At 33.3% G+C, this 26,366-nt stretch overlaps 1 long non-coding RNA gene across 5 annotated transcripts in view; it reads right to left on the minus strand.

Annotated features, from left to right (window-relative positions):
- Positions 1-26,366, minus strand: part of LOC115492053 (uncharacterized) — a 177,879-nt gene that overhangs the window by 71,860 nt on the left and 79,653 nt on the right. For 4 of the 5 annotated variants that reach the window (XR_012053456.1, XR_012053455.1, XR_012053454.1 and 1 more), the window contains exon 2: positions 12,803-12,883. This is a non-coding gene — a long non-coding RNA (uncharacterized lncRNA). Of the gene's footprint in view, positions 1-12,802; positions 12,884-14,251; positions 14,386-26,366 lie in introns of those variants that run through there. The other variant, XR_012053457.1, reaches the window with a different exon arrangement.

The raw sequence follows: 26,366 nt of genomic DNA on the forward strand, positions 1-26,366 counted from the left end.
CAAAAGGGACAGTGAGGCACCAGATGTGATCTAAGCAAGGTCTAACACTCAAAAGAATTTATTACAGTAATTAAAATATAATGGCAGATTATTGAGCTTCCTATTTATATTAATAATTAATTAATTCCTGTTTATGAATATAAAAAAGGAAACTCAAAGCTTAATTTTGGCATTGGTTTTCTTCTTCAAAATGAGAGGCCACAAATAAAATGTCATAGATTCAGATCAGAATGGAATCAGATTGCCCTGGAATCAGACTATCCTAGGGATGTTTTCTGTCTCTTAGACGGAAACAAAGACTTTTCTGTGTTTTATTTTGATACAGGCAATCTGTAAGAAGGACAAAGTGGCATATGAGTCACTCCAAATTAATGCAAATATAAACTTTATCTAATTTGAGAGATTGACTAAATATGGAGGAATTATCCTTATTTCAAGTGAAACAGCTCACTAGCTTCTGAACTATAAAACAAGTGTGTTTTTTCTAACTCCAAATTGCACTGCACTAGACCAATCCCTTCAGAATAGGATAATAGTTTCCCCTAAGTTGGCAGTCTTAGCCATAGTCATAACAGATTATAGTAGAATTTAGTAAGATGTTGAGACTAATGCATTTAGCGACTGAGATAACTAGTTTCAGAACTTTAAATTGCTGCTTTGTGTTCATTTCTAGCTCTATAATATGTGTTTTATGAAAAAGATATTACTGCTACTGAAATGTTTTAAAACAGTTTTCAAGCTTGTCACCCTTCAGTTTGAGAATTGTCAACCTGACCATAGAGTATTTCTTACAATATTTTCACCTTAATTCTTGTTAAATTTGCCATATTTCAACTAGGTTAGGAGCTTGCACTTTAGAGGAAAAAGCAGTCATTGTCCTTCTTTTTCTTTATCAATTATTCCCAGCAGCAATGATGTGCCATAATGGTGCACATTATGGAAGTACAATAATTTGTTTTCATAGTCCCTTTGCACTTCAGAAATTGTTGTGAATCCTCTCCTTGAGTATTGAGTGAAGGCTACTTTACACATTAACTTACTTGGTAACACATAGATTTTTAGTTTTATCTATTTAGATTTTTTTGTCATTTTAATAGTCTTTAGATGAATTTTATATTTGTATCTTTAATTGTGGAACAAAATGTACATTTAATTTTATTTATACTAATATTATATTTCTGTGAATATCTACCAGGAATTCAAGCCCATTTTTCAAAAATTTCATCTGAGAAATTGAAATCACACTTGATAGATGAATATTTATTCAAGTATTCATAAGCTCATCCAAAGAAAGTAATTTTTTAGACTATAGCAATTCAAAGTGGAGCTTTTAGCATGAAACACAGTTCCATCAGCATGCCAAACCTCAGGCGGAGTGAGGATGAAGCATTCTGTTTGTATATCATGCCAGAAAAATACCACAAATCATCAGTAAAGTTTTTTTCATATTATTTGTAGAAAAACTCTACTTCTTTCCATATAATAAGACTCAAGTCATGAGTAGGTTTAGTAGGCTAGGTCTTTGTTTTGCTAATGGATGAAAAACATGAGGCAGAGAAGTGAAATTTAGTTCACTACTTTTACACTCTCCCTGGCAGCTGTTTACAGCCAGGGGTAGCTTAGAGCAGTTCTGAAGCTGCGCTATTACTTCAAACAAAAATCCCAGGCTGACTCAAGAAACAGGAGAGAGAAAACCAGATTTGCTCCATGCAGATGCTCTGAGGCAACTCCATGCAGCTGAGAAGTTATCTTCTATTTTAAAAACATTAGTCATGTCAGTGACAAGAAACAAACAAGCACCTCATCTCTCTGCAAATCAAAAGACAGTTGCAAAATGTTATTGATTTTTAAAGGCTATTCAAGTCAGCTGTCAATGATGGCAACAAATTCAAAAGACTTGTTCTGCACTCACTAGGCAGAGAAATTTTAATTCATGTGTCCATAGGAATACGTTCCACGGAAAAATCCATCACCTTATGTGATGCACATAAACTCCCATTTTGATCTAAATGTATCAAAAAATGTCAATACATGTGACTCTCTTCTGCGTCTTGATTAAGAACTTATGCTGGTGATCTCCATTTCTGGGATAATAACTGGACCCAGACTGCTGTGTTAACATTCCAGGTACTGAAGCATACCAGAGTAAGTGTGACATTTTCTCAGTGGATGTCTGCTGTAGAAACCTTCTGTAGTAGAAATAGAAATGCATCAATATAAATCAGAAGAACTGCAACATGGTTTCTGTGCTTATTTTTCATTGTGACACCAGAGTGAATGGTGACCTTACAAGTATAAAGACAGATATTTATGGTTCCCTTACCTGGGCTGCCAATAAATAATGACAGGGAACACCAATCTACAAACTCATCCACAAGAAAATGAAATGCTGAATGCTACTTAAATGACAGAAAAATAAATCAGTATGAAATTGTGTGTCTTTCCTTATTTTTTTTAAAGAATATATCCTTTTTCCAGTAAGTTATAGACAAAAATTAGACTGCACTAATTTTTAATAGCTCTTTACAGAAGGAATTTTAGCAGGGAAATGGATATTTAATGAACAATTCTGAGTGTCAATGCAAGATATATAAAATTAGACAATGATTTTGTCAAACATGCCAACTCTGTCTTTTCTAAACTTATAGATTTTGAGTATTATTCTAGGTTTCTAGAGCTAAAAAGTTTAGGAGAGATTGTTTAGAAAGTTGTTTAGAAAGTTGTTTTTAAGTACAAAAAAGATAAAATTCTGTGAACATTCACAGATTCAGGACTTGTCTAGATGTGGCCTTTTTTTCTGCCTGACCTTCAATCCACATCTAGCTCTTTTTCCTTAAAGCTAAAAATTATTTAACAATAATATTTTTGTGCTAATGAAAAAAGTGGTTCTCTACTAATAATCTCCCAGCTAAATTCTACATGTTTTCTCTAGAGAAAAAGATACAAATATGAAATAAATATAGTCTTTCAGAGAAAGAGGAAGAGAAAAAAGTGTTCAGGGATGGTATTTCTTTTCTACCAATGGACATATCTTGTAGCATTTAAACTCTGAGCAAAGTCAAATACTCTTATTTTCTGCAGTTGCAGGAAAACAATAGATCTCACTACTTGATGTTCTGCATTTGTAAAAAATTATTCATATGAGCACCAATAAGTTATATTTGAAACTTGAACAATAATTAACATACTCCTTCACTTCTACCCTCTGTCCCAGTTATTATGGTGATGATCAAGTGTTATTAATGCAATCTACTTAAGGAATTATATAAAGTAGATGAAAAAGAAAAAATAAGTTAATTTAGACTAAAAATCTCAGAGAAAATAACAGAATTGTAGGTAATTGATCAAGCCAATGGTTTCCAACATATTAATAGAAGAGACTGTTTCATTTTGTTGTTTAAAATATAATCAGACTTTAAATAATTAAAGCATGGATTAGATATGATATATGGATCCTGTGCTTGTCCATTTATTCTGATTTGTGATAGCTACTAGACAGATTAAATAAAACTCAGACTCTCACACTGTGGAAACTGACACAAGGTTGAGCAAACTCACTCCACCTCTAAAGCCCATCAACACACTGAATTCAACATGAGCTTCCACAATGCAGAAATCAGATGGAGATTTGTTGAATTTGGCCTGGAGATATTTGCTGTATTTGATTTTTAGTAATCATGATATTATCATATCATAGATTCTGTAGCTAAAAATAAAAGTCTTTTCTTTTTTTTTTCAGTTTCTTATTATATAGAAACCTCAAACTCCAGAGCAATTATTTATACCCATTCAGACCCAGATCTGAGCCTTTCTGGAACTTCTTAATAGGCTTTCTGTTTAATTCTCATTTTTATTTTTCAAATGCTTATGTATCCTGCATATTGGCTATATAATACCAGAGTTTCTACACAGTTTTTTTTTTTTTAGGTAAATAGCTATCATCTAATTTTTCCTTAAAGAGAAATTTAACATAGGAATCTAACTTTCAAGTCCCTGTCCAATAAAATATACATGTGAATTACATCATTAATATTAAAATACCTGAGAGAATTCAGAAGAGAAAGTAGAATGAATGTCTTTGACTACATGAATACATGGAATAAAAAATACAGGTCAAAATTAAATAAAAATGAGTTCTGAGACAAATGAATCACAAATGTGCCAGGAAATTTTCTGTAAGCATTATCACTGGGAATTAAGGGTTAGAATCACATAGTTGTAGAAAAAAGATGCCTCAGGTTTCATTTCCTAAAATACACCTCTGAAAGGGCAAAACCAATTTCTGTTTGTATTATTATAGTAGTATTAAAAAACTCTAACATGATTAGGCAATTTGTGAACATGATTAGCATTTGTGAATAGAATACAGCATGGGAATATTTGGTTATTATAAAGAGAGAGAGATGGAGGGAAAGAAGGTAAATCCATTCTAACACACAGTAACCTCAAAGGGCATGTCTGCCTCTGCTGAAACATCTCATGGACTACTTTTCAGTTAGAATCTGTCCTATAGGAACGATGCTATGACACTCTGTTCAAGAAATGTCTCTAAAGAAATCTTCCAAATTTTCTGCAAATGGAGGGAGCTGTTCTATTCTTCCAAGCCACTGACTGCCATGAACTGCAGCATTCACTTTCAGATTAAGACATCTAGACACATTTGTTCTCATGTAAATATGAGCAATATGTGAACTAAGTATCTTTCTCACATATTCAAGAAAGATTTAGCTGGAGAAGTTGACAGACCCTGCAGAATTACTCCACTGATAAAAGAAACTTCCTGGAGGTTTACACCAATGATCCATTTATGCCAATGCTGTAGACTTGGTGGGAGTACTAATACAGGCTAATAGGGGAGTGTGATACATCCTATAGCATAGAAGTCTGGCTGCTTTTTGTTTGAAGTCCATCTCTCTCCTATGCCTCTGTAATTCTCTAGTTTAATATTACAGGTTTTGAGAGTGCAACCCTGCCTGATCTGTTGCTATCCTCAGCTGGACATATTGCCCTTGAGTTTACCCTGTGGAAGTCAGTAGGTGTAAGAGTCACTCTATTATAAATAGTGTTTTTCTGATGCCACCATTCAGGCTCTAGAACCTCTTGAAATTCCCTAAAATGCCACATTTTCTTCTGCTGCTCCAGCCTATTCTGGTCTCATGTGGGTCCTCTGCCATGTATAATCCCATGTGGAGAATTAATTCACCCTGTGAGCATCTGAAATGACATGGAACATCTCTGAGATCAGTGAACAGTGAGAACTTAAGAACCTGGCTCAGTCACAGATACATCTGTGCAGGCATCCACATTTAGCTGTCATAATTTCTGATTCACTGACACCCCACCATCTGACAGATATAATCTTCCCTCAAATATAATAGCTCTGTTACAAGTGTGGAAAAGAGCAGATTATTTTTGATTGTCTTCCCAGCTGTCAGAGATAACCAGAAAGTGTGAATTTGTGGGACATTGAGTACATCATCATGCACTGAAATAATCCTGAAATGGAATGGAAGTTCATACTGCAGCAATATTTTTCATTGTTTTTGGTTTCCAGTGGAAATTATTCTGATGACAGAATATAAAAAAATATAGAAAGAATATTATACTACAACTAGACTGGCTTTTAAGTCACTCCTATCAAATTCAGTCTCTTTAATAGGGTAGATTTCTTCATGGAAATTGCAGTTTTTATTACTAAGTACTTTCTTCATCATTTATAAAACTGATCTCCTTATTATTTTCCTCCTATACTTACAGCCATGTTATTCCCAAAATACCATAGATCATCCTGTCAGAAATATATATTACAGTCACACAATATATAGGCTTACCAATGTGTCTATTCTTCAAGAGAAAAGAAGATTTTGTTCTGTGATTACTATGTAGTAACAGATGGAAGAGGGAAATGAGATTAGTTTTTAAACCAATGTTTTTGAAGCCATAGAAGTCTCAAAACCACTTTTATTTAATGTTCACTCAATTTAGAACTGAAGATATAAGGGGTGGGGGGGAGGTACCTAGCAAAAATCAACATAGAAGTAGTCTTATCCTACTTAAAAATTGTTATTTTTCTGAAAATTGCGTTTCTGCTGCATAATCATTAACCCTAGTAATCAGTATTCTGTTAGTGTGAAGGCTGTGGGAGTTGAACCTTTCTGCTAAAGGATTATGAGCCCAGGAATATTAACTATATGCTTCAGTAACTATGCAAATGTCTTTATATCCACGGAAATTATGTGATTAAAAATTGGTCTTTAAGGATAAAAATTCCAATTTCTTTTGCAGAACCTAGCATATGTTCAATAAAGGCATAAAGCCTCCACTATATATATATAAACATTTAAGATTTAAAAAAATATCTTTACTTTACTTTTTATCTGTTTATTTTGTTCACATGTCCAGGCATTTCATTTATAGTTCATCATTTAGGAGAACGATGAGGATCTAATAATGGGCAAATTTATAAGAAGAGCAAGTCTTTAATTTTCATTCTTTATCCAAAAGAATGAAAAGATGCTTTTGTCATTAGCATATCCAGTGTTCCTATTTGGATGTCTTCAGATGCAGCTCAGGATCCAGGGTGGGATAAAGACTGGATCTGCCTGGATCTGTTGAGCACTCAGCAGCAAGTAAACTGGTATTCTGGCCACCATATCTGGAGCTCCCTATAGGCCAAATATTTAACACACTGAAACACTGGGAAATGAAGCAAGCTTATGCTGAAAGGGGGAATTGTGTGCACTCTTTAAAATTTAGCTGTCATCTTTATGAAGTCAAGAATAGAATAAACATGAGTGTACAAGTTGTTTTGAACAAGCTAGAAGTAAGTTATGTACTGAAGGACAGAAACAGAAGACAACTATTTCATTTTCTGAGTAAGATACCTATAAAAAGTGACCCACCTCTCAGCTCCTTGTAATTTCTGTATGCTTGTACATAATGATGTGTTACTATTCCAGGAATGAATAAAAAATAGCTTAAGCTGTCTGCATAAGAGAAAAAGATTTTAAGACAGTCTTCATTTAAAAGACAAAGTAATGCTTATAAAAGTACTTCTAAATGTGAACCATCTGGTTACTTTGACAATTTGGAAGTAATTTTTATTTTAGCACAGTAAGCTCAAAATTAAGTGTTCTGATCATTATTGATAATAGCAGATCTTGCTGTACATAATTTGCAAAATAAGCTCCATTCCTAAAGTAATCATTACTCTTTTAAGTAAAAGAGCTATAATTCAGTTGTGTTAACCAGTTCAATAGGCAGAATTGACTATTATAAACATATGTAGTATTTATTTAAATGTAGTCATGTATCCACTCAAACCCACCAAGTAGTCACATGCCATATCCTACAAATGAAGAATTATATGTCTCCTTCAAGAAATATAAAGGAAATTGAAATGTCTAGAGAAGATTTTTAAATCTCCTTTTCTTTACTGTCCTTGATACCCATCCAAATTCCTTGGTTATTTAGAATCTAATCTTGAAAAGGGAATTTTATGCACATGGATTCTCATTAACTTCAAAAGGATTTTGCAAAGACGCAAGATAGTTGTTTTCTAGGACAGTCAACCTAAAGGTCATTAGAGCCAAAGCATCTGAAATAATCATTGGAAATGATCCAGTTTTACACCAGAGAAAATGTTTATAGAGTTAGATTTCTGCTGGTATCTAAATATCATCTCTGAACATTTTAACAAGAAGGGTTTAAAAAGAATTCCACTACAGTTCATCTTTTCTTAATAAAATTGATTCATGTAGTTGAATTCCTAGCCAGGGCTCTTAGAGCAGCTAATTTGAAGATAAATCTCACTTTTAAGGAAAGATATGACCCTTGGATGCACACATGCAATTTTCATTACATTAATGGAAGCCACATTTGTGCATCCAGAGGCAAAATTTGCTTCTTAGAAAATATGATATAAAATAAACAGATAATAAACTGCATCAGTGCAGTTAAGGAAGCTAATTGCATAGGAAATATTTCCATTGGGATCTGTCTTTAAACGCTGAGAAAGGAAACTTTTGAAATAATACCTATAAAACTCACTAGCTTTATAATCTAGAACCTTCTAAATATAAAATGAATTTTATAAATAGAAAGTGAATTTTGTATATTTTATTCTAAATATAAAGTGAATATCATCCAAATAGGTAATCTTGTAAGTACAACAAAACAAAACAAGAAAAAAAATCAGCCACCCAACTAGAATTTCAAGATTGTTTTCTTTTCCATGTTGAAGAAGAAAAATAAAAACATTGGAGGGGAACAATCTTTTCCTTTTGGAGACATGCTCAAGAATGTAAAGCACTATAAAAAGACTCAATATCTTTTTTAAAATAATGTTATTACATTTACTCATATCATTTATTTCTTTCTGCAAGGAGTAGAGAATAAACACAAAAAGATCCAGCATGTGTTAAATTCTGCACAGAAAAATACAGTTTATTTGCTGTAATCAAAACAACCTGACATCAGTGGAATGACCCTAGGACAAAAGGAGTGTTTTCACCCATGTAGTGCAAAATTAAACTGATTTTGAAGTGCAAAATTATACTGCAGGGAAATTACACTGATTGTCTCAAAATGCCAAGGGTTTGCTCTGATTTATCAGATCAGTATTTTTGTTTTCACATAGTATTGAAAGCAAGGAAGTTGCAACAGAAACTAACCCAGGGTACTTTCTATATTAGTAGAAATGGATAAGGAGCTATTTTTTCCCCACGAGTTTTTTTCTAAACTACTTATAATGTAAGCTCCAATATGACCTTCCCCACACAGCACACAGTTTATTAGTCACACCTCTGAACTGCTCTCTCGTGACATCTAAACACTGTGAGAATGACCAACATCAGGAGCTAGACCACCAGGTTTTCAAATTTTTTTACCAATATCAAAACCATAGGAAAACATACACTTTCAAATCACCCCCAGATTCTAGTCATTTTAATTATATTTAATCGTAAGTGTGATTTTCGTGGTGCATTTAAATTAATGAATTGCTTGCTACCAGTCTGCACACTGTTATACACATTTCACTGTTTTAAAAACTATTTTTTCAGTGAGATGCCCTGCGGTATCCTGATTTATCTAAGACTGCAAATTATTAGCTGGAAAGTGCTCTCAGCAAGAGCAACTTTATTCAATGCTCTGTTCCTCCTCCAGGATTCCACAAGCCCTCTAAGAGAATCTCTAAGTTTACTGTAAGAAAATCTTTTCACTTCAGGAAAAAAACTCAGTTACAGTTAGCAAGTTTGATTGAGACCCTGGAGGTTCTCTTTTCTGTCTTTCCCCACGTTATGTCTTTTACAGATATAACATTAAAAATACTCTCTAGGCAGCTAGAAGGAGATCATCCAAGTCAGACAAAGTAAATATACCAGGCCTGGCTTTCTAAAATCTAATCTAATGGGAATCAAATACTTTTTTCCATTTTTGCCTCAACCTGTTATACAGTTAGTTAGACAGATGCCTTAGAACTAAACAGCATTTCTAGCAAGATCTCTTTTAGTGCTTCATATCGTCAAGGGGACTCTAATCAAAAATGTTGGTCTAGGAGAGTTTTGAACACTGGGAAATTTGAGAAAACCATGCCTTTAAAAGACCCAGACTATTTCTGGTTTACAAAAACTGGTCTGAAGTGATTGAAAAAAATTTTAATATGTTTGGTTTTGGTTTGGTTTGGAGGTTTTTGTTTGTTTGGTTGGTTGGTTTGTTGGTTTAGTTGGGTTTTTTTTCAAACTTGTCCTTCATTATTTATCAGAAAGAAAATATATGATAATTCAATAAATGAAATGTCTAACTGATATAGTAGTCTTGAAATAGTCTTCCATGAAGTCTGTGTGGTAAGCTTGATCTTCACGTGTGAGTTACCTAATGGATGGTTAGACTTCAGTCTGTGCATCATTAGCTAAAAGGAAGTCCTACATTGTAAATTATCATCATTTATATATTACTGCCCTTAACATCTGAAGTGAGATTATAAATATCTTGTCTAACTAGCCATTTAAGACTTCTGCAAACAGTTTCAAAATATTTAGCAGTATTAAAAATTTCTATGCCTTGACATATTATAAAATAAAATTATTTTCTTATTAATACATGCATATAAATATTAACAAATATTTTTTTATTTAACTTGTGTTTTCTGTAATCAAGAAACTTCAAAAATCTTAAAGGAGGATTTGAGCAGACATAAACATTTGGTCTCTTGTCTTAAACAATGTAGAGGTGGGGTCAATGGCAGATTTTGGCCTTGGCTTTTCCTGAAGATATGGATGCCAAAAAATTAGAAAGTCGGCTTTTTGTCATTTGCAGGCATGAAAAATGTAATGTATGCAACTATGGTGATTAAATAAATAACAGAAAAATATGGAAAATTGTAGTACTGGGAGGTTGACTGGCAGCCTGCCAAAAGACTTCCCCTTGTTTAGACAGAGAATTTTTACTGTTCAAAATTATAATGGAAAGTAGCTCTTGTAGATCTATGAATATAATTACTTCTCATAAAAAAAAAAAAAAAAGGCAAGAGCTGATACAAATACACTTAAAGAGATAAGTCTAATGAATTAATGCATGGTTTTACATATGTAGTTGTTTTAGGAAAGAAGACAAGTGAAATCAGTCCCGTCTTTGAAATGTCACTCTCACACATCCTTCAAAATATGCCCTTTAGGGCTAATGAGCTCAGAAGACATTTTGATCTCCTCACGTATACCTTGAGACACTTTCAAAACCAAAGGGGTAGCATTTCAAAGTCATGCCAAATAATCAAATAGTCAATATTTCTTTTTGTCCTGAGCTCCTGATCCTGAGCAATCACCACGCAAGGATTAAAATGTAACACCTCTCCTTTATCAGAGGAAGGGTTGTCAGTTTGTTTAGGGTGCAAGCTGCATGTTTTCGGACCCAGGGAAAGGCCATCTCCTGAGCTATTTGATTGTTTCAGATTCTGAGGGTAGAGAATCTCACTGATAATTGGAGATGAAGCACTGTAAGTGGTACAGTGAAAAGCCTATTATGGAAAGAAATATCTTCCCATAACTCTGTTGTTTTGCACTGGAATAAATTAATCTGGCAGATATTGGTAATGTACTGGGTTACAATTTGAGTATCCTCCTTTTAAAATATTTTTCTTTAGAAGGCACAAATTTAACTACCTTCTGCTTATTATAATTTCAAAATATTAATGTGAGTAATTTCACCCCAATAGAAGCCCTTCAAGTTTAGGTAAATTGTACTGAAAGTGATGCTGACTGAATACAAAGAGGAGATGATATTGGACATGCTCTTTTTTCAGGTCAATTTTTAATATAGGAATTATAATATTAGCATGCATGAAGATACTATAGCTGTGATGTTTACAATTTGTAGTGTTTTTTTCACTAGAAAAATGATCCATTGATAACAAAGTTGCCAGAAACTTATTATACGTGAATTTCAAAAATAATTTAACCACTATTTCAATTACAATTACAGAAGATTTTCTTAAATATGAATGACTGCTATCTATCAAAGTCCCACAGATGGTTTTTTGAATCCAGCTCATTTACAGAAATTTTTCCAGTGTTTAATCAGAGAAATATTTGGAGAAGGATTTCTACTAGCAGCTGTTAGAAACAGATACACTCATTCAGGAGAATCACACACCTACTTATAATTGACAAAGATGTATGTGACATTAACATAAGGAACTGCATTCATGATTTTTTCTTTTTTTTTTCTGTTATCATACCAAACAAAGTTTTTCATTTGAACCTTTCGGGAACCAAAATTTGTTTTCCCCGATTTTTTTAAAATTTTGCATTATATTTCCCTGCGATAACAAACCAAAAGGCTAAAACTGAAAAAAGCATTTTGATTGCCCTGTAATATATATTTGTAAATTGCTTCTGCAATCAAATTATTTTGTTCTTGGTTTTAATTAGGGGCTATTTTTCAGAAACATTTTTTAAATTCAGAATTCTCCTTAAATTTATGAACTTTGAGAACCTTTGAAAATGAACTTTTGCCCTGATAGCACTTTCAGGTTAGTACTTTAAACCATACAATTTCATTAATGTTATAGTTTGTCAAAACAAAAGGGCAATTTATTAGAGTCACAATTAAAAAAAGCTTAGAAAAGGGAAAACAGAAAGATGCTAACAGATGTGAAGGCACCCCATTTTTGTTGTATATATACTTATATTTCTTTTGTATAAGTTGTTTTGCTTGGAGAAAGTTTGATAGCTTGGAGAACATATTTTTCATGAGCAGAACAAGTTAGGCCACCATCTCATTATTATCTGTTAAACACAAAACGCCTTATCTATATGTTAGTTACATGTAGCCCACCTGTTTTAGTTCAGGAAAAATTCCCACTTAAGTTAAGAATTTTCACATATTAAGGACTTGGTGACTTGGCCTTCATTGCCAGCCCAAATCAATATTTATGGTCACTTCAGATTGCAGACTTGTCCTTCTGCACAAGAGGGTGGGGAGTATTTAGTTTACCCAAGGGGTGGATTATATACAAAAGCTGTTCTCAGATGTGAACAATGGCTCAGATTTCATAACACAATCACACCCTAACTCCCAATGCAACCCTGTTAATACCCTGTCCATCCAGTTTTACCATTGCTTCCATAGTTATGCTGTTGAGAGAAAATCAGTAAAATACACAGATATTTTTAGATGGAACCTGTTTCCCGTTAGTCTGGCTATGATGAACACATCTCTGGAGATACACATTACAGCCATCTAATATGCCATGATGTCATAGTATAAAATCTAGTAAATCAAAACACAGTAATATTTAAATTACCACATAGGAGGAGCTGAAGAACTAGTCCCCAGAAATCCCATATAATTCCTCTATTCAAAAGGCAGGAGGTGAGAAGCGGATCTGAAACAGATGTGTGAAGAGTGAAAAAAGCTCAGCAAGCACCATCACAGTTACAACAAAAGATCAATGTACAAAGAATCAAAGCTAGTTAACAGACAAAGCATCTGCAGAACAGCTGGATTTACAGTGTTGAGGTGTGTCATTTAACATGGAAGTAGGAAGAAGCTGGGCAAATTCATCCCTCCCAAAGCTTGGGAGTCTTTCCTAGAGAGGAATTGTTTATTTTGCAATTAAAATGGGGGTATATTTGTTGATGCATATTAACATTAACTTTATATTCATATTTACTTTAACCAGTAAACTGAGAGAAGTATCTGTAAACAATATAAATTTACTTTAAGACTTAATTTCATGGAAGTAGCATGCTAGTTTGGAAACTATCAGAACAGATTTTTTAAACATAGCTTCCCTGTGTCTTGACGGCAAAAAGAGCAGATCACTGCTAATAAACCTGCCCTTGTCATTAGAAAATCCCAAAGAACTTTCTGGTTCAAAAGTCCAAAATGTGCAAATAATTTATATTATATTTGTCCACTTTGATTGTCAGGCCTTGAAACTTTCAAATAAATTAAACTGTACCTCTATTTCTCTATTAATGTTGTCATGTTATAATACATCTCTTTCAGTGACAATATTAGTCTGCTAATAAAAAGCCAACCAACTGAAAAACAACAGGAACAAAACCTACTGGAAAAATGAATGCAGGACAAAGAAGAACAAGACAGTTATGCACACTGTAAAATGTATATAAAACCAAAAGAGAGATTTCAAATTCAATTTCAGAGACATTCTCTTCAAAAGAAAAGCAAAAAACTGAACACACAGTATGATTAAGTTTATATATACCAAAACAAAAGGGAAATGAAACTTTATTTTTGTGACGAATCTCAATGCAAATCAATGAAACTAGGATGTGGCTTCATAATCTTTTGTTGCTTCTTGAGTGTTTCAAGTAAAATTGGAACTTTCTGTTGGTAGAAAAACTTAATTTAGAGGCTGAAATAAAAGTAAAATATCTGATTCATTAACTGGGTAGGCAACAATAGTCATAAACAGGAAAAAAAATGTTCAGAGTAGCAGGGTAGGAGACTTGCTGGCTTTTTCTTCATCTCTGACTAACTTATTTAAGGAGATAGGTGCCTTGCTTTATTTTCTTCAGGTTTGGGCTTGCAGGAGATGGTTCAGGTCACATGCAACAAAATAGAATAGCCCTAACGGACCTATAAGGTCTGTTAAACTGCAAAAATTGAGAGAAAAATTCTTGTCTATTCCTCTATTTAGTCCATCAAAGAACTTCAAACAGTAGCCTCTGACTTTTAACAAATTATATTTCTAAATTATCATTTTTTAAATATTGCTTTTCAGTACCAGGTGTGTTTTTCTTCCCATGGAACACAGGAAACTCAGGACTATAGTTATATAATTTTGCATCCCAACAGCATAGTCTTCCTCTGTCATCTTTATGGCTGAAGGCAGGTTCTGTAGTTTGTTTCAGCATTCACCACCTGCGCAGTTCTGGACAAACTACAGAACAACCAAACACAGAAGTAACACAGAGCAGTCAGTAATCAACAGAATGGGTGGAAGAAAAATACTAGAAAGTTTCAGAGAGAAAATGCACATTCAAGAAGATGCTGCTACTTTGACACAGAGCAGATATCTCTGCAAAAGAGAAGAACTAGGCAGTCATTTGAATGATTCTTTCAGCCTTGGCTCCAGGCTGAGGCATGCTCTTTGTACCTACTGAACCTATACTTCCTGCCTTTGTACCAGCAAAACCTAATATTAAAAGGAAATCAGAGCATCAGCTTCAGGGCTCAGTGAATTCAAGTAGTCTTCTATACTGTATATCAATCGTCATCCATCAGTCTTCTATACCGTATAATCATTCAGTGTAATATATGCATACAGGTATTATACATAAATTCTTATAATTCCTGTTCACCTATCTAGTGACTTGATGACACATGAAATATGAACTGGTGGCCAGTATAGAACCTTGTCTCATATCAGCCTGTGGTGAGAGAAATACTTGGCCTTCCACATAATGAGAATGAAAACAGCAACTGGAGGTTGTAAAAGCTGCCAAATCTCTACTTCCCTGGTGTCAGGAATCAGCTGACATTGCCTTTTTAAGTTTCCAGGCCATTTACTTGCTTAATTTGCATTTTCTCCCAGGTGTTATCATACTAGATTTTAGAGCTGTATTTAAAGTGACACCTGAAATTATTCTTAAATTTCTTTTATTGAAGATTTAGGTCAAGCTATCATGATCAGTTTACTTGTTTCTGACATATCAGTCTAATGCATTGCTATGGGGTTAGCTAATCAAATCAATCATATTTACTCTTCATTTAAAATGCCATTTCATGAGTGTGACTGTAAATCTATGGTCAACAGTAGTTTCAGCCATACTGGAAAAGACAATAGTTTAGGCAGACTCTTGCTCATTATTTTGTGTCCCTGTAAACTAAAAATTTATCTATTCTTTATAAGACTAGGAAAGTACAAGATATTTTGATTTGCGGCATGGAGGATAAAGATAAGTATGTGATGATGACCAAAGGCATTATAAATCATTAACACAGTTGACCACATCTTGTCAATTTGACGTATTACTAATATGACCTAAGTTGAACTACCATTCCATTTGGGGTGTATGACAGATAGAATACTATTCATTATTTATTTTATACTTTTTTTTTTCTGTCTTGGTGCTATCAAAGTTTTCTTGTCAAGCATATTGAAGCTTTTAAAATCTGAAAACCCGGAAAATTGCTTAAGGTTCTAAATATATAGGAAAGTTACATAGACTTGAATTACATCAGTTAAATTATTCTGGTGACATGTGATTTTAAACTATTATTCCTCTTATGAACATTCTTATTCTGGGCTAAAGAGGCTGATGTCAATTATATTTAAGCTTAGCCAAAAAGCTACACACCATTTACTATAAATGTGAATCCACCCAGGAAGACTTACTGAATCTGACTGGCATGAAAGGTCTTTTTATCAACACAGACATGCTTTACCTTCCGTCTGGAGGCTTTGATGCTAATGGATTTTATCAAAACTGTACTTTTCCATTAATGCAGCATTTCTGGTTTGGTGGAAAGATACACTTCGTCACTCTGTTGAAGTCACTCATCAACTTTTTTTAATCACCATTGTCTCTTCAATAATACAAGTGACAGCTGGCAAATTTTTCTACTGAAACATTTTGATGACCACTGACATGATTGTGTAGGAGAACAGTGTATAATTAGTCAGTCAGTAACAATAAAGATTATTTTTATAACTACCAGATGGGTAGTTTATGTATGTTTAAATGTGTCCAAATTGAACTTTAAATTCATGTTATCCTTTAATATCATCAAGCGTTTTGCAAAATTACACTAAAATACAAAGGACAGTAATAGTCTTCTGAGACAAAATAAGAGTGATTACAATGTAACTTGCAATGTGTTTGAAAAATGCATCTCAAGTTTTGGCAGTGATAGGCACCTATACTGAAAAAAAAATAGAAACACACCACATAAAAATTTCAATTTCTATGCCTTTACCAAAGCAAAGCTCATACAAATTGCAGTTCTGTAACAGCGTTTTATTTATCTAATTTTTCAGAATATTAACAGTTAATCTAATTCTACTAAATAAGTTAAAAATTAAGCCTGAGAAATCATACTTCCTTCATGAAAAATAATGCTGATTTTACACATTACACTGCAAAGAAGGGTAGTTAATTCTACTTTTCTGCTTTTGTAGCAGGTAGGAAATTAAGTAGGAAATTAAAAGCTGTAGCCCCTGCTCCAGGATTATACTGAGGCTTAAACTTCCAAAAGATTCTTTAAATTCATCTAATTTTTATTTATTTTAAACCCTTCTGTCAGTGTTTTAGTATGATGAGTATTATTTTGTGAAAAGTCTCCAAAAATAATCTATAAAGTAGCTTATTAAATTCCCAAAAAGAACACTATTCTGATTTACATTATCAAGCTATTTGCTTTCAAAACTGAGCATTCATTAGCATTTGAAAACAAAAATAAAATTTTTATACAGCTTGAACTATATATATATATACATTTTTTTTTTTTTTTAATGAAAACACCAGGAGTGGCAAACAGACTTGCTGCTTGTAATATAACATAAATTATTTTCCCCACATGAATGCCTGTGCTGGAAGAAGATCTAACAAAAATGTGTTGATATTCATCTATCATATATAGTGGAGGATCTGCCCCTGGTCTTCCTAGTGTCATTTCTATTTCAATGGATAATATATATTATGAGCCCAGTTTTTGAATATCAGGGGTCACAATAATGCATCCACTATTCTTGGAAATATATTGAACATTATATAGGAAGATGAGCAACTGAGATATTCTGAGGGAGAAATTTGTTTTCCTAATTTGCTGGTCTGTCTTGGAACTGGTTTGCTTTAACAAAATATAAATACAGCATGGAAGATCAGGGGTTTGGAGTATGGTTTTCTGTCTTATTTTTTCTTCATAATAAATCTCCATAAAGGTTACAGCTCACTTAATACCAGATACAGGCCAGAAAATCATACAAAATAAATTAATAACAATAATTTCATTTTTCTATCCTTTACTATTATATTATATTATATTAATAAAGTAGTAATGATAAAAGAAGGTATCAAAATCAGAAAATTCCTCATCTTAGCATGAAAGAAGGACAACATACCTCCCAATGAGAACAACATGTAATATCCCTCTGAATATTAGCAAAAAGTGAATAAAAATGAAACCGATAGTGTCGCAACAGTACATATGTGTGTGTCCGTGTGCATGTATATCTATGCGCATATATTTTATTGTAGGAAAATATTAGTGCATGGTGTTCACTCGTCAGTTAATGATTGCCTGGTATAATTAATGACACTGACTATACATACTTCAGTAATGATGTTATTTATGGAATGAATATGGTATCAATGGTGCCTGAATGATGGAATATTTGCAGGTTAAAGTATTCTTTTTTTTCTGTTTTAATTTACTTTGAAAACAATTAAAACAATGTGTTAGTTATATTTCTATTCCATTTATTCTCCATTTGTGTGAATACATTTCTACAGAACAATAATCAAATTCATGTTCTATGTCCGGAGTATAATTTCCTTTATATGATAGAAATTAGAGAAGTGGAGTAAGTTAATGCACTAGAAACATATCAGATGATTACATTATATTCAGGTCTTAATAATATTCAAACATATAAAATTCTTTCTTTCCCAAGAGAAAATATGAAGATATCAAACCAAAAGAAAAACCTCACATAATATGCATTTCAAGTGTCGCCTAATATATGACTTGATATGGTAAGTTTGAAAGGAGAAAAAAAACAGTTCAGTATTGGATTGAAGGCTAGGTTTTAAATTAGTGCATGTAATTTAGTCACAATTTTTTATTCCAAAAGGAAAAAATACTCAAATGTTTACTACTTGTTGGCATTATCTGGAACATATGTCAACCAGTTTACAGAATGCATGTCGTCCTGACATATATAATATTTTTAGTAGCATTTTTAAAAGGATATGGAGAGTTGCTGTCTTGAAATCACTGAAAATAAATTAGAAATAGAGTCAGGAAATGGAATGCACATTCATTAATTTCCTTGAAGAGCAGCAGTTAGGAGAGTTGTCCCCTCCTTTTCCCTAACTAGGATGTCTGCCTATACCACTGACATAAACCTCTGGTTCCTCCATGAAATAAAACTGTATGAACTTCCCGATCAATAGACCTAAGAGGACATACTGAGTGCTTCTCCTTAACAATAGACCTAGGAATACAAATATGTCTATGTTTTTTGTTTTACTGAAACACTTTGTCCATCTTGGCAAAGCAAGCTTTTTTGGAGGAGGAAAATATTAACACAACTGAACTGATCTATTTTTTATATCTTCTTTAAGTGATGTAAAATGTTTAAAATAGAAACATAAAACATTTCATATATATAAAAATTCCATATGATATCATGTCTGATATCTGATATCATCTGATATCTGATGATACCTGATAATATATCAAATTATTCTGTCTTGATTTTTCTTAAGAAGTTTTGATTCCTAACAAATGATAAAAAAAAAATGAACTGGTTTAGGCTGTGTTTTCTGTTTGTTTCCTTAGCATTAGATGTTTAATTTTCAGTAGTTTACCACTATGTCCTGGGTGCCTCACAGACTATTTCCAACACCTAGTGCGTGCATTAATTTTGTTCTTTTATGTGATTTTAGGAACGGTAAGGACAAACTGATCAAAGACCGAAAAGCTTGTATCCCTTAAATGCAGTCTGCCTGTAACACTGATTAAGAAAAACACTCAGTAAATATTTAAATTATCTGAAAGGAAATGAGACTTATTAAAAGTTCTGTGTAAATCAGGCTCTCAGCCTCATAATTCTAAGCACTTTTGATTTCTTTATGAGTAGGCTGTGCTGGTGGAGACACACATTAAGCACTTTTGCTTTTTGATTTCTCCAAAGCACACACCCAACAGCAAAGTAGCTGCAGGGGCATGAGTTCAAATTTGGTATCAAAATCAGTTATCTAATTATGTTACGTAGTTTGTGCTGTAAAATACAAAAATTATTCTTCAGTTTTGCAGTCTTCTTAATTACTTTAAAAAACCATAATATTGCTTCAGAGCTGCACTCTCCCTTCTCTGTTATCAATGTACAAATAAGTACTAGAGGATGTCCCACAGAATAGCACCATGAATTTTAAATTTATGGTCTAATTCTTTTTGTGACATATTTTAAACACTGTCTGTCATTTAAGGATTTCAGCTTTTAAATTGTTTCTAAACAGTTTCTATAAAAGGCAGCAAAATAAGAAATATCTGCTTTTGTATTCCAAGGAATACTTTTTACTTTTAAATGAAACATGGCAACAGAATCAGAAAATCTATTTACATTTACATGTATTTGTGGAATTCAAAAGTCAAAGGATATTGTCATTATAAGCCTTAATACAAAGGGCTTTGGAATAATTTAAGGAAAAAAAAAAGAAAAGGAGAAGTCAAAACAAAATGTAAATCCAGGGATTGAGCATGGAATTGTTTTGGTTAAAAAATTAGAAGCCTTTGTGGTAAACCATTAATATTATGAAATTATGTTTGGTTAGAAAAATGTTTTCACTCTAGATTAAAATCCTATCAGGGCTTTCAGTGTTGTAATTTGCCTAGATGCCTAGATCCAGCTTGTCAAGTTTCATTTGCTTACAAGGAAAAACTAAATTTGTCATCCATCTGAAACAGCTAACTGGCAAGAAGCAGCTGAATTTGATGGAAGGATAGAGATCAGAAAAACTCCCCTTCCTTTAGCATCTCTTCAACAGACCTGACCTGTCATAAAACTTTTATAGCATAATCTTTGGCAATAGACAGAACATGAAACTCATATAAGCAAGTAGAGAACTGGAAAATACAGCTTATGTTTATTCCTGAAAAGAACATAATGTGAAATTAAAAAAAAAAAAATCTTTCTGGGATTTTGGTTTTGTTGATTTCTGATTTTTAAATGTAATTTTTTTTGTGTGTGTGTGTTTCAGGAGAAGAAATAAAGCAAAACCAACCAACCAACCAAATTAAAGCCCCAGCAAAGCCAGTAGGGACCATGTCCTACACATTTTGTTTTCTGACAAAAGACTAGTATTTTTCATGCACATCTTTTTTTGTTAAAATCAATAGTGGTTACAAAAGTAGTATGAGGGAGAAGAGAGCACTACTTAGAACAAAACTAGACACTTAGTATGAAAAGGATTCTCACTGTGAAAGAACTTGAATTGTAGTCTCCTTGCCTCAGATCAGACCCTTTCTCCTCATTTTAAAGTAAAATAGTATTTTGCACAGCTCTTGTGTTTCTTTCTATGTTCAAAAGCTGTGTTAACCTACACTATATCTTAGTGCACCTTACTGTATCTGTCATTCATAATGTCTTGCATAGATTTGCCTCCATTTCCCAAGGCTTTAAGAGGGATCTTAGTGTATTCTGTTTCTCTTCATATCAGAGCCATTTTTTTCTTTTTTTATCATCTGTGTCTCATGGATTTTCATTTCTCTCTGCCATATCTATTTTGAATATATAGCACTAGTGAATTTTCTTAGTGGTATTGACCTGAGTTTTGAGATGTGTCATTTGGTCAACTGAGGGTCCCTGTCATACACAGACCTGACCACACCTCTGCAGTATTATCTTCCTCTGATACAGAATTAAAAAAAAAAAAAAAAAAAAAATCCAGAAAGAGTGAAGTACAACATGATTTAAAAAAAAAAGACATAAGTGTAATTAAAATATTCTAACATGGGCAAGTTTTCTGTGCAAAATATTTAACAAAAATATTCAATAATACAACAGAAGGCATGCACTGGGTATTTGTATCATGCTTATATTGATCAAAAGGGGTTATTTCCAAAAGCAATTAATAAAGACTGTATAAATTCCTGAGATGCTACATACATGGTTGTGATTTAATAGAATGATTTGAGCACTGTGCTAATAATGCCAAGGTTGTGGGTTTGATCCCCATTTGGGCTGTTCACTTAAGAGTCAGACTTGATCCCATCTGGGTCCCTCCAACTCAAAATATTCTGCTATTCTGTGACTTTTCAGATATGTGGCTGGGACATATCAGCCAGGCCTAGTTTATGAAATTGCTTAGGAATGGTAAATTTAAAACTACCTGGAGACAGTTCCATAATGGATATTTCTTGTTCCATTCACAAAGTTACATGCCAAAAGACAGTAAGAAATTATCACACTGTTGGTGAATATTTGACATAATGTGCGGTTCCTTCATATGTTGCTCCAACACCAGATCTTGGCTCCTTATTGAGGTGTGAATATTTCAGTTTTGATGAATAGACATTTTCATCTGATGTTTTTGGTTGCTTCATGTTGAAGTGAAATGCGTGACTGAACATTTGCAAGATTTGGCATTAAGAATATAAAGGTCTCCCCATGCAGTAGACTAAGATACATGAAACACAGATGACATCATTCTTGAGCTTCCAGCCAGTTTCCAGATAAATCTTGTGGAACATATCCAGGAAGTGAGTGCCTATGATCAGCTAAATATTCTTTCTTGCCAGTGTTTTCTCTCTGACTATAAAACTGGCAGAGAACCAGGAAGCCTTAATGTGGTTTTCATGTCAGGTGAAGAGAAATAATAGAGTGTTTGAATGTTTGAGTCAAAGGGCATTATAATGGTATTTAAACAGACTATCTGAACTATACAATTTTGCTCCAACTAGCGGAATGTTGTCTTGTGTCTTGAAAAGTTAGAAAATGTCATTCAGGGACCTAGAGGCACTATTGTACAGATAAAACCTGCTGGGATTCTGACCTCTGAAGAACACAACCACAGGTTGGAAGGAGTCCCACAAAGGCCACAAGAACACTTTTTCACCAACACCATGTGAGAGCTCTTAAAAATAAATATCTTCTCTGTTATTGTCTCTAAACTGAAATTGATGCATTTCTTCTAACAGTTTTTTACTAAGCCATGTCATAAAATTTTTGGCTCTTCTCTCAAAAATTTCCCATTTTTTAAAATATCTGTGAACATTAAGGGTCAAAACTAGGCACTGTGGATGACCATACCTGAGAAAACTTGCAGATTTCTCTCGGTACACGCATGATTTCCAGTAGCATTATGGAGTTGATTTTGTGTACCACACTACTGGATTTTGTCTTATTTATACATAGGTAGATATTTTCTCTTCTTGGTATTAGTGGATTCAAGTTCATATTCTCAAACATAGGTCTTTAAATTCTACTTTATGTTGTACATTAGGTTTTTTTATATGAAGTCTAAATTTTAAAAGATCATATTATGATCCTGTCTTCAATAACTTACAATCCTTCTAAAACCAGCCTAGTTTGATTCAAAAAGGTATAATTTTTCTCTCTGTTAAAACAACTATGACATTTTCAAAAATGTTGACCTAAGCATGACCTAAAATACATCTGCACTTTGCCTGTCTTTCTTCTGTGCTTGTGGCTGGTAGACTTAACCATCTTTTATATTTCAGGTTTAGTACAAATCTTGACTAGGTTTAGTGACAAATCTTGAAGTAAGGAATTTCACATTGAACACTCTTGAAAAGTCTGTATGGACTATGCCCTACTGTTACTACTACTACTTTATGATTTATTTATTGCAAATTGTTTAATAATTTGTTCCAAAAATATTGAAAGAGATTACTTCCAGTCTTCTTCCTTGTTCATTTCTTTGTTGCTTTCTCTTTCCAAGGTGGAAGCATGGAGATTTTCAATATTTCAAACATCTTGATGTATTTGTTACTATTTAACAGTCACAGTAATTAATGAACTTTCCTATCCCTTTACTTTTGTCTTCCTTTAAACATATAAGTAGAATTTGTTCCTACTTAGTTTTACATTCTCTACTAATTGAATCTTATATTACACTTCAGGGTTTCTGGTTTTGTCTCCGTGCACTTTATTTCCTGGACAATTTGACTAATTTCTATTTTTATATCATACCTTTTTGATTTTTCAGGTCCTTTAACAGCTCCTGATGTCACTATATTTTATTAAAATTTCATGTGTGATTAAGCTTCTAGGTCACATCTTCCTCTTAAAGAACAATTTTGAGAATGACCTGTCATAGACTCAAATAGTTCAGAACTGGATTTGGGTTTTTTTCCAAATGATGAAATATCCTCAGTTTCCTGTTTGGAAGAACATGTTAATTTGATGTCTGCGTACAGTTTTGAACAGACTGCAGTGAGTTTTGCAGTCTGCTTACTAAATTTTATTTGCTTAAGAAGTATTAGCTGCAGAAGAGAAACACATATCTCATTCAAGTATTTTGATAAGGTCTCCATAGCTTTGCTCATGTAGATGTTTATAGTGTATTACAAAACCCACCCCCAAAAAAGGTTGTTAATGTAGAAATCAATACTGATATAAGAGCTGAAAAATATACAATTGGTTTGGTTTTTTTCTGGTACATTTCTTTAAAATAAAAAAGATGAAAAAATTTTCTTGATTGTTTGAAATAGATCTGAGGAGAACATTATGTTAAAAATGCCTATAAGAATTTTTATATATATATATATATATATATATATATAGATAGATAGATAGATAGATAGATAGATAGATATAAATAGTAGGAATTACCTGTAGAGATTTCCTAACGTATTTAAAGCAATTACCAAGAAATACCAGGTAGGAGAAACCAGTATTTTTTACAGACTTTTATCATTCTATTCTGCTGTGTACTCTGTGTCAGCAAACAAATACAGATCTATCTTCAAATTATTCAAACACTGTAATCAATAAAAGCTCTTGAACTCCCTTGTGAGTCACCAGTGGGCTTCATACCCCAAATCACATATCCCTCTCAACCATGCAGACTTCACTGACAAAATTTGTGAATAAAAGAGCAGCTATTAATTTTACTGTGTTTATTTGTTTTATTATTCCTCCTGAATAAATTTTTAAAAAGAGAAAGCAAAACCAGAAGCTGAACTGAGAAGCAGGTGTGCTCTATAATTTTGAATGCAATTAAATTAGCATTTATAAATGAAAAATATGACAATATCCAGGAAATTAATTAAATGTAGATCTCTCAAAAGCAACAATTCAGGAATCCTGAACATATTAAATAAAGCATTAAATTTTTTTAACCTCTAAACATTGATTTGGCCATCTTATTAAACTATGAAACAATGTACAAGATTTAGAGACTGTTTTATCCCCTTTCCTCACTACATTTACAAAACTGCTAGAGAAAGTTCCTTTTACACAGCAAGTCAGTGCACTTGGCCTCCAGCATAACAGCACATTTCTTTAAATCCTGATCCCATATTTCCAAAGAGATCAATCAGGTCACAGTTTACTCCAGAGTCCATGTCATTCTCCCTCTGATCTAAATACTGCATTTATCCAGAGGAATAAATAGCAGTTTCTAGAAATATGGATTAAAAGCAGCTGCTTTAGTCCTTTGGTGACCGGTGTCACTGAGGTTAGCTCTGTTGGTGAGAGCATGGTGAAGGCTGCAGGTTTCATCCTCATATGTGCTGCTCACATATGAGCTGGGCTTCAGGATCCTTCTGTGTCCTTCCCAACACAGGCTAGTCTGTGATTCTGTGATGCTAACTGCAAGGCTGCAGTCTTTCTCACATACTTGATTTCTGGCACAATGAACATTGAACTATTTCAGTGCAATGGGAAGAGCTAAGCTAACATTAGAATTCAAGTTTTCATTATGTCCACATTTGGATGCACATATGGTAAGATCATTCTCACATATCAGCAAGTTAAGATAACTATGTATTACCTTCTGTTTCAGGAGAGGAGTGTTTCACTATTTTATATGTGTGGTGTGAAACAGGAGATGTGAACATAGTGCTCAAGGCTACTTAACTCAGTTCTGACCAGGGAGAGATGCAGGTCACAGCACTTCAGGTGAAAGGTGAAATCTAGATTTCATACTGCTCTGTTAGTGATCTCTGGGTGAGTGCACTGCAGGAGTCAGACCAAATAGAAACAAACTTTCTATACTCCCTTGAGGAAGAGAACAGGAGGAAGAGAGAGGAGAGGAAAGATTGTTCCCTCCTCTCCCTTTCTCTCCACTTCTCTCCCTTTCTCCATAAATTATATAATATACTATATTATATTATATTATATAGTATACACAGTATACTAGGACTGTGCTTCAAAACTGCAAAACTATTTACAAAGACACATCCTTTTCTGAATGCCAAGATGCTTCACTCTTAAATTTACATCACATTCAGATCAGTAAACTTGTACAAGTGAAACAAGTACAGTAGCAATGCGGACAAATTCACTTTAAAAGCAGAGACAGTCTGCTTCTTTCTGTCTGATGAAGGATGGGGAATGCAAGACCCTTGGATGCTGGTTCCTTTTTCAGATCAAATGTATGGGGCTTAAAGTCATGCTTTGCATCTATACACATCTTATTATGCTGCAGGGCAACTACAGGCTGAGGAGGGCTTTGTCCCAAGTAGGAATTATGATGTAGCAAATAGTACAGGCTTTAATGTGGGCAATGGAGTGCTTCCCTGGTTCACATAAAGCAGATTAATCCACAGGATTTTTATGACCCTTGCTATTTCTCAGAGGAGAATATACGTGGTTTCCACACAGGTTTTTCTTAAGTTCAGGTACTGTGATCTTATTCACCAAAAAAACCCCAAACAATCAGATCAAATAAAAAGAAAACCACCAGCCTCTCATTACCAGAGTCTAATTTATCATCATCATCAATCATCATCATCAATCATAATTTATTTCATTTATTTTATTTTTGAAAGTCTGGAAAATTTGGAAATTTTAAGAAAAAAAATAATTCCCCAAAATAGGGATGAACATAAATATAACTAATACTGATATGCATGCTTAATTATGAAATTAATATCCTGAGTTATACTTTTGAACACAAGTTTGACTTTAATTATAAACAAAAATC

This window comes from Taeniopygia guttata, chromosome 1A (genome assembly GCF_048771995.1).
Source record: "Taeniopygia guttata chromosome 1A, bTaeGut7.mat, whole genome shotgun sequence".
NCBI classification, from domain to species: domain Eukaryota; kingdom Metazoa; phylum Chordata; class Aves; order Passeriformes; family Estrildidae; genus Taeniopygia; species Taeniopygia guttata.